The 12379-nt window shown below is 39.5% G+C and overlaps 1 pseudogene; it reads left to right on the forward strand.

The window, feature by feature from the left end:
• Nucleotides 1-11266: 11266 nt before the first annotated feature.
• Nucleotides 11267-11915, forward strand: LOC148776504 (olfactory receptor 11H6-like; annotated as a pseudogene).
• Nucleotides 11916-12379: the final 464 nt, after the last annotated feature.

Below are 12379 nucleotides of genomic sequence, written 5' to 3' on the forward strand. Positions count from 1 at the left end.
CTATCCATTTCTCTGGTGGATCTTCCTGACCCAGAAATTGAACCGGGGTCTCCTGCATTAGAGACAGATTCTTTACCAACTGAGCTATCAGGGAAGCCCCTCAATCAAATCAAGCATGATGTAAAGGAAAGGAAGAAGAGGAGGAGGGACCATCTCTCTTTGGATGCCAAGTTACCAAAACTCTGCCCTGGTTCTGATTTCATGGCCTCCTCCCAGAAGTATCTCAGTAGCCCATATCCTCTGGAAGGGAGTACCGTTCATATAGAAATTTACCATTCTTTCCTTCTTCCTCTCCTCTGCACTGCGAGTCTCACTTTGAAGATAAAGTTCTCTCCAGTAAAATTATGGGCCCATCTTCAATCTTCCTCACACAAAGGGGCTTAATATTAAGACATTGGGAGGACTCAGAGTCCAGGGATAAAAATGGAGAAGATGGTGTGTTGCTATTAATAGAAGCAAGAGAGAAAACTCTCCAGAAAAGTGGAGAAGCATCTTGTTTTCTGGACATGGTGCAAAAGTAGTGAGAATGGAAATCCCCAAATCAGACTGGAAAAGAGAACATCATGAAATAGAAAACTTGGTTAAAAAAAAAAAAAGAGAAAAACTTGTGTAGATTTGGGAAAAGTTAGAGGTTGATGGAGTACACTTCTCTTTGCCTTGGCATTTCCCACCTTCAGTTGAACTGCAGGTGACACACCTGTGGGGTAATACACCAGGGAATAGCCATGGAAACAGAATGACTCAGCATGAAATGTGTTGAGAAATGTTCACAATGAAATTGATGGTTTTACAAGGTCAAGTTACCTGGGTGAATATTCCCCAGGCCTTTCTCCTCATGCCTCCTCTAAACTTTTTATTGAAGTCTGAGACATATACAACAGTGTGCTTGAGGAAAGGTAGCTTCAAAGCTTCCAGAGCCAGCATTTTTGTGATCATCCAAGCATGCTATCCTCATGGGGAACTCAAGGGAAAGACAGAAAAGTCTGTGTCTTTTCCTATCAAATCCTCCTTGCCCAGCCATAAGCTACTGAAAAATCTCAATCCCTCTCAGGAGAGTGGCACCCTTCATTGCAGTTAACTGACATCTGTTCTCCCAGAGCAGCCTCTGGTCTACTGCCTTTTTCTATCTTCTCTGGGACCTAGATGAGGGACACATGTTTATGGCCCGTTTCTTAAAGAGGAAATGGAGTTCTTCCTATGGAGGAGGATAAGTAAGCAATGAAAAACGGTCAATGGGAGCTCCTACCTCCACACTAGATTCTGAGCATTAAAGTATCAAAGTTTCATTTTCTTTCAACTGCTCTTTAGATTTCTCCATTCACCTTATTAATTTCTATACTTTCTTTATATTTTACCTGAAATAAATTTTGTGATTCTCTTTATAAACTCAAAATAAACTCAAAAGGAGAATTCACTTGAAATACTCCCTTAGTGTTGCCTGAGGACTTCTGTTGTGGAAAGACCACTGAATTTAGAGGTAGAAAACCTGGACTGTAGTTAAAACACTGTCACTTTTACCTCTTTAACACCCAGCTGCCTCATCAGTAGACTAAGGATAGTAATATGGGTTAATATATATTACGTGGCTAAGAATCAAACCAAGCCTGGGTGCCAGAAGATCTGGTTCCCACCCTGGAGAAATCTTTTCCAGTTGGCGAGGGTCTAAGGCAATGACTTCCTGAGAGGGAATTTGGTGTTGAGCGGGAGAGGATGGATGCTATGTCCACGAGCATGGAGAGTAGCAGATCCAGCCTCTATGTGCTCAACTGCCAGGCCCTGGAAAGTTCCTGGTACAATCTGGGGTTAAGACGCACCACCTACCACTAGGTGGCCAAGCCTAGGGCTGCTCACCTCCTGCTGTTATTTCTGTAACCTATTGTTGGTGGCAGCTGCACAGGTACCACAAACTTACCCTGTGGCTGCAGAAGAAGGACTACTTCAATTTGTCCTAAGGAAGGGTGGGTGGAGTATGATGTTTCTGTGAGCAGCTCTGGAAAAGGCTAAGGAAAGCTGGGAGAGAGAGGGGATTAGGGGATGTGAAAGAGAGATTCTCCATGCTGAGAATAATAACTCTCAGCTAGGGCCTATATGCTATCACGTCACTGGAGGACATAATCAGAAAGACAATATATAAGCAATGCTTAGCTCAACCTCATTTTCCACACTAAAAATTACAGATGAAGAAACCAAATCCCAATGGAATAACATATTAGAAATCACTTGGAAACAAGGTATTCACTCAAAAAACAGTTCTGATAGCTGCCAGTCCTTTCAACACAAGGCATTCTGTTGTTTGAGGGGGAGAATATACAAAACTATGTTATAAAATATACATTTTTCATAATAAATTCATTCTGCCTAATGAAAGGAATGTATTTAATTGTCTGGTTAAAAAGCAAATATATATATATACACACATATATGTATATACACACACATATATATACATATTCTAGCAGAATGTAGCAAGAATCAATGAGCTATTTGTCAGTGTTCTGAAGCTAGACTGAAATCATGTTTGCAATTTACCAAAACTCCAAAAATTCAGAGTTTCCCTAACTCATGAGGCTCTCACAATATCAATATTACATGAGTCAGAATATTATATTTGATGTTATATTACAAATAAATCTAAGTACATGAAGTTTAGGGATTTATTATCCAGGCAGCCAGTGTATCACTAAAGTTTAGATCTGGCCCCAGTTCCTTAAGTCACATTCCAGTATTCTGTCTATGCAGTTACCTTCCAGTGATCATTAACCTATGACAGCTTGGCTTGCTACAAAGTTAAGAGTCAAACATCTTAAAAAGACATAGACATGTGATCTAGTCCCAAAAATATTTTCTAAAGAAAAAGAAAGTAGATTCCCAGAAAATTACATAAAATAAGTCTTCCCAAAGAAAATGGTAAAGTACATTTGTTTAAAATGGAATATCATGCACCCATTAAAAATCACACTTAAGGAATATTTAGTTCTATGGAAAAAAAAAACTCAAGACATAATACTAAACAAAAATATTGACAAACCACATGTGCTATAATTCCAATTTTGTTTAAGTTGCATATGTACCTAATATATGAAATATGTAGAAAGAGAAAAAAGACTAGAAATGGCCCTTCATGGATGATTTAAACTTTTTATATATTTCAGTTTTGTTCATCTTCTTCTGAAATAAGCATGTTACTTTCAAAATAATAAAAATAAAATAATTCTATTTCAAAAGTAACAGCCTTTAGTGCAGACCAGTTTAGGTAGTTCTCTACTTTGTGGTGGTACAATGGGAGCTTTAGAGAAAGCATGAATGCTGAAATTTGGATAAATGGAGAAAATAGAGTGAAAAGTCACCCAAAACAATCTATATCAAAGACCAGCTGCCATATAAATGAACCAAAGATGCCTTCTATATATTGACTTGTAAGTTGTTTACTTCTTCACAGCAAGTTGAATCCTGTTAACTCAAATACCCACCAGGGCTAAAAATTGAACATGTCCAGTTGTTTCATATGTAGCCCCAATATGCAGAGTTTTGGGCTTCCCCGGTGGCTCATCAGTAAAGAATCCACCTGCAACGCAGGAGATGCAGGAGATAGGTTAGATCCCTGGGTTAGAAAGATCCCCTGGAGGAGGACATGGGAACCTATTCAAGATTCTTGCCTGAAAAATCCCATGAACAGAGGAACCTGGCGACCACAGTCCATGGAGCTGCAGAGAGTTGGACGTGACTGGAGAGCCTGAGCAGGCGCAGCGCACAGATTCTTAGCTGTTCAGGGCCTGTCTGCTCTGCATGTACCAGGAAACCGTGCCCCGCCTCTGCCGACCGCAGAGGAGACAAAGATCCCAAGTTACTCCTGCCCTTTGCAGTCTTTGGCACGGAGTCCTCAGCCTCACCAGGCTGACATCACCTCAACAAGTAAATTCTCTTCTCCTTCTTTCTCCTAGGAGTTCCTTATCCCTTCTCCCCTTCTTACTAGCCCCCAAGTCTACAGCCTCTGGAAGGTCTCCTGCTTTGAGGGATTTCCTGCATGCAAATCTGCCAAAGCAGTGTCCCCAAATAAAACTTTTTGTGCTACTGCCACCTCTTTTTCCTTGTTCAGACCTGAAGTTCTTCTGATCCCGCTACTCATTCCTTGTAGAATCGTGTTTGACCGAAACTGAGGAGCCACTCAGTTTTTGGCTCAGACAGCAAGTTCCACACACATTTTTTCAGGAAACAAAAATGCAATTTCTTCAATTAATAGAATTAGACTATCTGTATTCCCAGGGTATAGCTCAAGGACTTTGCTGGCCAAACCACTGTCCAGAATTCGCTTTTCTCCTCCCTTTGTCTGCTGTCAACTAACAGCCATTAAAATATATCATTCATTTTATCAATATAAATGAAAGCCTCAAGTTCTCATTAACCTACATATTTCCCATTACATTTTTTTGTCATTGACTTTGCCTGGATAGGTTTTCTTTTCTTTTTGTTTTTGACACATCTTAAATGCATATAATCAAATTTCAATATTGAAAGACATTTGTTTCTGATGCTTAAACCCCCTCTACCACTCTCCCTGCCTTTATCTGATGAAATCCACGCTAGAAAGTAGTCTTCTGATAGAAAATAGCACTGTGTAAGATTCCGTTACAAAATTACTTTCCACATTGAATTACAATGTGTCTCACTATAGATTTAACTATTATTTTTAATTCTCTACTTTGAGGGATAAATGGAACAGATTGGATTGCTCTATTAAATGGTCATCTTTCCTCTGTCTGAATGGAATCTTTTGTTCTCCAATTTGAAATTCTAATTCCTTCCACTGTTACTTATATGTCATACTTCTAAGGATCTCTAAGTTGTTTTCTACAAATTTACTGCAGTTTGCCCATGGTCTTCTTAAATTATGAGACCCAGAACTGTGAAGGGCTCTATATCTGATATCTACAGATAAAATCAAATAGGATTAGATCTTTACCTTCATTTGAATATTTTAATGTCATGTTATTAGTTGTGGCGATCATAGTGTTGATTTCAATGTTTACTTTTCTCTGGCTGAAGTAATATTGAAAGGACAGATCACAAAACAAGTGGAGTAATAAAGTATCTCTTCATGGCAAATAGATGGGGAAACAGTGGAAACAGTGGCTGACTTTATTTTTCGGGGACTCCAAAATCACTGCAGATGGTGATTGCAGCCAAGAAATTAAAAGACGCTTACTCCTTGGAAGGAAAGTTATGACCAACCTAGACAGCATATTAAATAGCAGAGACATTATTTTGTGAACAAAGGTCCATCTAGTCAAGGTGCTGGTTTTTCCAGTGGTCATGTATGGATGTGAGAGTTGGACTATAAAGAAAGCTGAGCATAGAATTGGTGCTTTTGAACTGTGCTGTTGGAGAAGACTCTTGAGAGTCCCTTGGACAGCAAGGAGATCAAACCAGTCAATCCTAAAGGAAATCAGTCCTGAATATTCATTGGAAGGACTGATACTGAAGCTGAAACTCCAATATTTTGGCCACCTGATGCGAAGAGCTGACTCATTTAAAAAGACCCTGATGCTGGGAAAGATTGAGGGCAGGAGGAGAAGGGGACGACAGAGGATGAGATTGTTGGATGGCATCACCGACTCAATGGACATGGGTTTGGGTGGACTCTGGGAGTTGGTGATGGACAGGGAGGTCTGGCGTGCTGTGGTTCATGGGGTCGCAAAGAGACGGACACGACTGAGTGACTAAACTGAACTGAAGAGATGGGACATTTGCTGTGTGCATGCTAAGTAGCTACAGTCCAACTCTTTGTGATCCTATGGACTATCGTTGGCCAGGTTCCTCCGTCCATGGGATTCTCCAGGCAAGAATACTGGAGTGGGTTGCCATGCCCTCCTCCAGGGGATCTTCCCCACCCAGGGGTCAAACCAATGTCTCTTCAATCTCCTGCATTGGCAGGTGTGTTCTTTACCACTAGTGCCACCTGGGAAGCCTGGAACACTTGCTACTAATCCCAAAATTTAAACATTACCATAGCATACTTGGGTTGGTTCAGGGGTAGAATTGTGGAAAGAAGGGAACAGATGGAGCAAGATTCTGGAGTGTTTTGTAGATTCTTTGCAATAGTTAACTTCTGTCTTTATATCTGTTGACTTCGTGGAACTTTTGCCTTTACATTCTCATTCCTAAAGCCAATATCACCTCTATGGTGGAGAAACATAGCTATACTACTATAAAGATATATACAGATGCTGCTGGTTGTACTTAATGATCTGATTCAAGGCTTAAAGCCAAGTTATTCTTCAACTTGGACCTCAGGCCTGCCTCATCATCTTTCCTTTTCCCCCTAAAGGTTGAACCAACACTTTCTGACATCTGGCCAAAATTTTCTCATCATTATCCCTAGATGAAGCCACTGGGAGAAGTTTGGTGATCTAGGAGAGTCAGACACAATCTTCATATATTTATTAAAAAGCATGCTATGAACAGGAGTTCAGTAGTAAGGCCTGACTGCACACATGGGGTACATTGGATCATCTCCTCCCAGGGTAGAGTGTTGAGAACAAAATAACCATGTCTCAGAATGTGGTTGCTACTAATACATACTCTTCTTTAGAGACAAGGGTGTGATTGGTTCTTCTTAAATCAGGAAAGACCACATTGCCATTTATAACCACATGGAATCACCGTTTCAAATTGTGTAAATAATATGGTCACTCTGTGGGCTTCAAATAATTACTATACTTAATAATATTACATTCCAACACTTACCTTCCCCACCCCACTCCATTAAGAAAATACTTGGATGCCAGTTCGAATTTGTGGTGCATTTCTTTCTGCTGAAATGAGAGAACAAGGAGACTGAGGCCGACTGTATACTCCAGGAGAGAGAATATAAATTTGGAGTCTGCCTCTACCAGATACTATAATTCTCACATGAAAACTTCAGGTAAGATACAATTCAGAAATTTTCATAGTGTCTTTTTCACTTTTCTCTAATCCTGTATTGTAGTTTCTTCATATAAAAATGTAAACTAGAATAGCTTGCATATGATTGGTTAGATTCTCAACTGTATAACATAGCATCTAGTATCAAAACTGATTCAATTAAATGTTAGATTATACATGTGTTATTTAAAAGTATATAAGTAAATATATTTAAGAAAAATAATATCTCACTTAAGTTGAGATGTTAACTGAACCACAAAACCACATAGGCCAGGAATAAATTGCAGAATGATCACTTTATTCTATACCTTATTACTTGTTCAATTCACATATACCAGATTTCTTGACCTTGAATATGAGACAGAAGAAAATATGAGACAGTAAGAAAAGTACATTTTTCTATTAAAGTGCTTTGGCTAACCACATGGGGAAAAATCAGTTATAGACTGTAAACACATTTTCTTTAAGAGGGAGAAATATAAAACAGTTCACTTCAGTTCAGTTCAGTTCAGTTCAGTCGCTCAGTCGTGTCCGACTCTCCGCGACCCCATGAATCACAGCACGCCAGGCCTCCCTGTCCATCACCAACTCCCGGAGTTCACTCAAACTCATGTCCACAGAGTCGGTGATGTCATCCAGCCATCTCATTCTTGGCTGTCCCTTCTCCTCCCGCCCCCAACCTTTCCCAGCATCAGAGTCTTTTCCAGTGAGTCAACTCGTCGCATGAGGTGGCCAAAGTATTGGAGTTTCAGCTTTAGCATCAGTCCTTCCAATGAACACCCAGGATCGATCTCCCTTAGAATGGACTGGTTGGATCTCCTTGCAGTTCACTTACCCATTTAAAAAGTCACTCAGTTAAAATGTTTATAATTAGACACAGGAAAATACTGAAAGAACAGACAGCAAAACCAGAGTGTTTGTTCACATGCACACACACAGACACATACAAACAAACACCTTAAAGCATGATCATAACTTAGCAACAATAAGAAAGCACAGAGCATGAAGGTGAGTGGATAGAGGGGATATAAAGAGAGACAAGGTGATTCAAAGAGAGAGGTAGTTGGGGAGGTTGCCTTGAGTAGGCGCCCGTCATGGATCTTGTTTGCACGGATTGAGGCTTTCTCCCGTGCAAGTGTGTTGCCTTGTTTTGTCGTAATTGTGTTCAAAAGATTGAGTTGGCTTCCCTGATGACTCAGTGGTAAAGAATGCAGGAGACACAGATTCCATCCCTGATCCAGAAAGATGCCACCTGCCATAGACCAACTGAGCCCTTGCACCACAATTACTGAGCCTGTGCTCTAGAACCAGGGTGCCACAACTACTGAAGCCCACGTGCCCTCGAGTCTGCAAGAAGAGAAGCCACTGCAATGAGAAGCCCATGCATTGCAACTTAGAGAGTAGCTTCTGCTCAATGCAACTAGAGAAAAGCTTGCACAGCAATGAAGACCTAGCACAGCCAAGAATAAATAAATAATTTTTTAAAAATGATTGACAGCAAGTAGTTGACATGATCAGATTTTTTTTTTTACCTATGTTTTGAACAGGAGGCGTAGAGATTTTGTTGATGATTTGGATGTGGACTATTGAGAGGTGTGGTGAGGATGTGGCCAGAGTTTGTGGCCTGAGTAACTGAGTAAATGGAGGTGCCACTGGATGATATGGCAAAGAAGCAAGGACCCACCAGTTCGGGGTGAGAGGAACCAAGAGTTTTGTCATGGGCTTCTTGCCTTTGGGGCTTCCCTTGTGGCTCAGCTGGTAAAGACTCCACCTGCAATGTGGGACACCTGGGTTTGATCCCTGGGTTGGAAAGATCCCCTGGAGAAGGGAAAGGCTACCCTCTCCAGTAGTCTGGCTTGGAGAAATCCATGGACTATATAGTCCATAGGGTCACAAAGAGTTGGACATGACTGAGTGACTTTCAATTTCTTGCATTTTTGTTACATTCAGTAGCAAATGGAGACGTTGAATACAAAATTGGGTAGATAAATCTAGGTTGTAGAAGAGACTCCACAGTTAGGGAGAGAAAATGTGATTTCATCTCACATGGGTGGTTTTTATACATGTGGCTAGTTGACTGATCACTAACAGAGAGAGCATAATTGGAAAAAGAAAATATCAAGGACTAGGTCCTGAAAAAAAACATGTATAGGTCAAGGGAACCTGAAGGAACCCTAACATAGAAGTCTCAAATTAAGGAGACAGGGAGAGAAAAATGAGAATGAATAGTCCATGAACAGATCTTCAATTAATGTAATTAGAAACTCAGAGTGCTTTCATGATATATGTACCACAGTAGCTATTTCTGCTCTATGTGGCAAAATATATAAAGAGAGAAAGTACCACCATGAGGTACTTTCCCATCACGTGATAAATTTCAACTGAGCACTGAAGCCTGTGTCCTCAACTTGGGATAAATTTTCAATTAAAAAAGAATAATATTTAGTTTATAGTCTGAACCTCATTCATGCATGCAGGCTTCATTTAAAATGTTGTTCAAGGTGACTGTGCATGAAGCTTACTCCTCTTAAGCAAGAAATTTTTGCCTACAAAGAAGTGAAGTGATGTGAAATTTGCTCAATCATGTCCAACTCCTTGTGACCCCATGGACTATAGCCCACCAGGTTCCTCTGTCCTTGGGGTTTTCCAGGCAAGTATACTGGCAGGGATTGTCATTTCCTTCTCCAGGAGATCTTCCCAATTCGGGGATCAAACCCAGGTCTCCTGCGTTGCAGGCAGATTCTTCACCATCTGAGCCACCAGAGAATGTCTTTGCAGGTCCTCTGCCTACAAAGAGGAGCAAGTTAAAAATGAAGAGCACATTGGAGAATTGTACATATATCGCTAAACATTGAGAGAAATTAACAATGAAAATTGTGGAATCTTTTTACAGAGATCTTAAAAATAAGAGGGTACATGAACTTTATAATTGGTCTTGCTATAAGCAATCACTGATAAATATTGTGTTCTTTATCTCTTTTCCAACACTTCCAGTAGTACATAAACAGAAATCCCACCTAAAACTATGCATGTGTTATTACTAAAGCTTACAGTAATAAACAAACTCTTGCTTTATGGCTATATATTCTCACAACATTTTCTTCTATTTACACAGAGAATGGTCTGTACAATTGTTTAAACATCTATGTGTCCTTATGTAGGTTTGGCTCAGGTGGACATTTCTGAACCACAAAACTAACATAATATTGTAAAGCAACTATACTCAAATTAAAATTAATTCCAAAAATAACAGAAATTTTTAAAAGGAATGAATAAGGAAACTGTTGACTGAAAGATGTGTCAGACATAGGAACCAGTGACAAAATGTGAAATTTATTTGGCTCCTACTTCAAACAAACTGAAGAATTCCTTTCCTTCCAGTGGTTAGGACTCCATGCTTTCACTGTCGAGGGCCTGGGTTCAATCCTTGGTTGGGGAACTAAGATCCCACAAGCTGAGTGGGCATGGCCAAAAAACAAACAAACAAACAGATAAATTGTAAGACAAAACAAAATAATTCTGACATAAAGCAATTGGAAATTTTAACTCTTTATAAAATTAAGGAATCATTAATTTTTGGATTATATAGAGATATTTTGATTATAGTTTTTAAAATTTTCCAGGGTTACATGCTGAAATATTTTGTAATGAAATCATACATTTGGTATCTGCTTTGAAATAATATGGGAAGTATGGAAGTAGGTAGAGTTACATGGGCAAGTTTGCCCATGAGTAATTGTTAAAGCTATGTGATAAATGTGCAGGGATTCACTATACTCTTCTGTTTGCTTTTGCATATCATCCATAATCAAAAGTAAAAAAAAAATTATTCTTTTCAAACTTTGCTTCCCATTCTCTGGGAAAAAAAAAAAAAAAGCCTCTGAATGGCAAGGAGTATCTACCTTGGTGTATGTATTGCTGAGGACACAGACAAAGGAAGACATTAAATGGACCATGACAGGCATGATGATCATGATGATGAGGCCATAATAAGCCCCCACACTCCAAGTTCTTTGTTTCCTCCCAGTGTCACACTGGGCCAAAGAATGCTAAAAATCTTTAAGTAATCTAAAATTATGCTGCTAGTGGAATTAAGGTAAAGAAGTTCAGAAATATCTTAATGAGAAAACTTCTGTAGAGTCATTTGAAAGATAATAATGTCTTCTTATTACATTTTTAGGAGACAAAAATGAAAAACCCAAGAGGAAATAATCACTCTGACCCTGTGAATGAATTCATTCTCCTTGGATTCCCTTCTCACTCTTCTCTGTGACATGTGTTGACACTAAATGGAAATTTGTGCATTATCTGTGCAGTGTGGTGGGACCACCATCTCCACACCCCCATGTACACCCTTCTGGCCAATTTTTCCTTCCTGGAGATGTGGTATGTCACTTCTACTGTTCCCAATATGCTAGCCAACTTTCTGTCTGAGACCAAGACCATCTCCTTCTCTGGCTGCTTCCTCCAGTTCTACTTCTTCTTCTCCACAGGTGGTACTGAGACCTTCATATTGTCTGCCATGGCCTTTGACAGGTACTTTGCCATCTGCAGGCCCCTTCACTACCCCACTGTCATGACAGTGCAACGCTGCATCAGAATGGGAGCCTGCTGCTGGGTGTGTGGCTTTTTGTACTTCCTCTTGCCTATTCACCTAATCTCTCAGCTCCTATTTCATTGTCTCAATAAGACTGATCATTTCCTGTGTGACCCAGGACCCTTTATAAAGCTGTCCTATGTGCCAGCCCCTGCCACTGAAATCATTTGTGCCACTTTTAACTCAGCCATCATTTTCTCTACCTTACTCTTCATTACCAGCTCCTACACCCTGGTTATCAGAGCTGTGCTTAGGGTACCTTTAGCAGAAGGCCGGCATAAGGCTTTGTCTACATGTGGATCCCATCTGGCTGTGGTGTCCCTGTTTTACGGCTCCATCATGATTGTATATGTGAGCCCAACAGCAGGCAATTCAGCAGAGATTCAAAAATATGTGACTTTGTCCTATATTGTGTTAACGCTGTTATTCAACCCTTTGATCTATAGTCTCCAAAATAAGGAGATGAAGGCACTGAGAAAATTATTTAAGACGGTGAGATTTAGTCAAAAACATGAAAGAAATCTCTGAGAACTGTGTTCATAATTGATATAATGTATGGGAAATAAATAATTAAAAGATTGGTATTCAATTGTACTAATTAAATTAGGAAAATATGTTTTGGAGGAGGAGGAACATACTCAAGTCTAATTAGATGTTCATTAAATTACCTGTATCCATTTTTATTGTTAGAGAAAATTTTATATTAATAGTAAAACGTTTCAAATTCAAATAAAAATAATCAAAAGCAAAATGATCAGTCATCTTGCTGGCATTCAGATTGAATATTAGTTAATATTTGCTGCCAATATCACATACATACATACTGGTACACGCACTTTGTCCAATATTTTAAATTTATTA

This window comes from Moschus berezovskii, chromosome 9, assembly GCF_049115385.1.
Source record: "Moschus berezovskii isolate FMDL1 chromosome 9, NW_MosBer_1.0, whole genome shotgun sequence".
NCBI classification, from domain to species: domain Eukaryota; kingdom Metazoa; phylum Chordata; class Mammalia; order Artiodactyla; family Moschidae; genus Moschus; species Moschus berezovskii.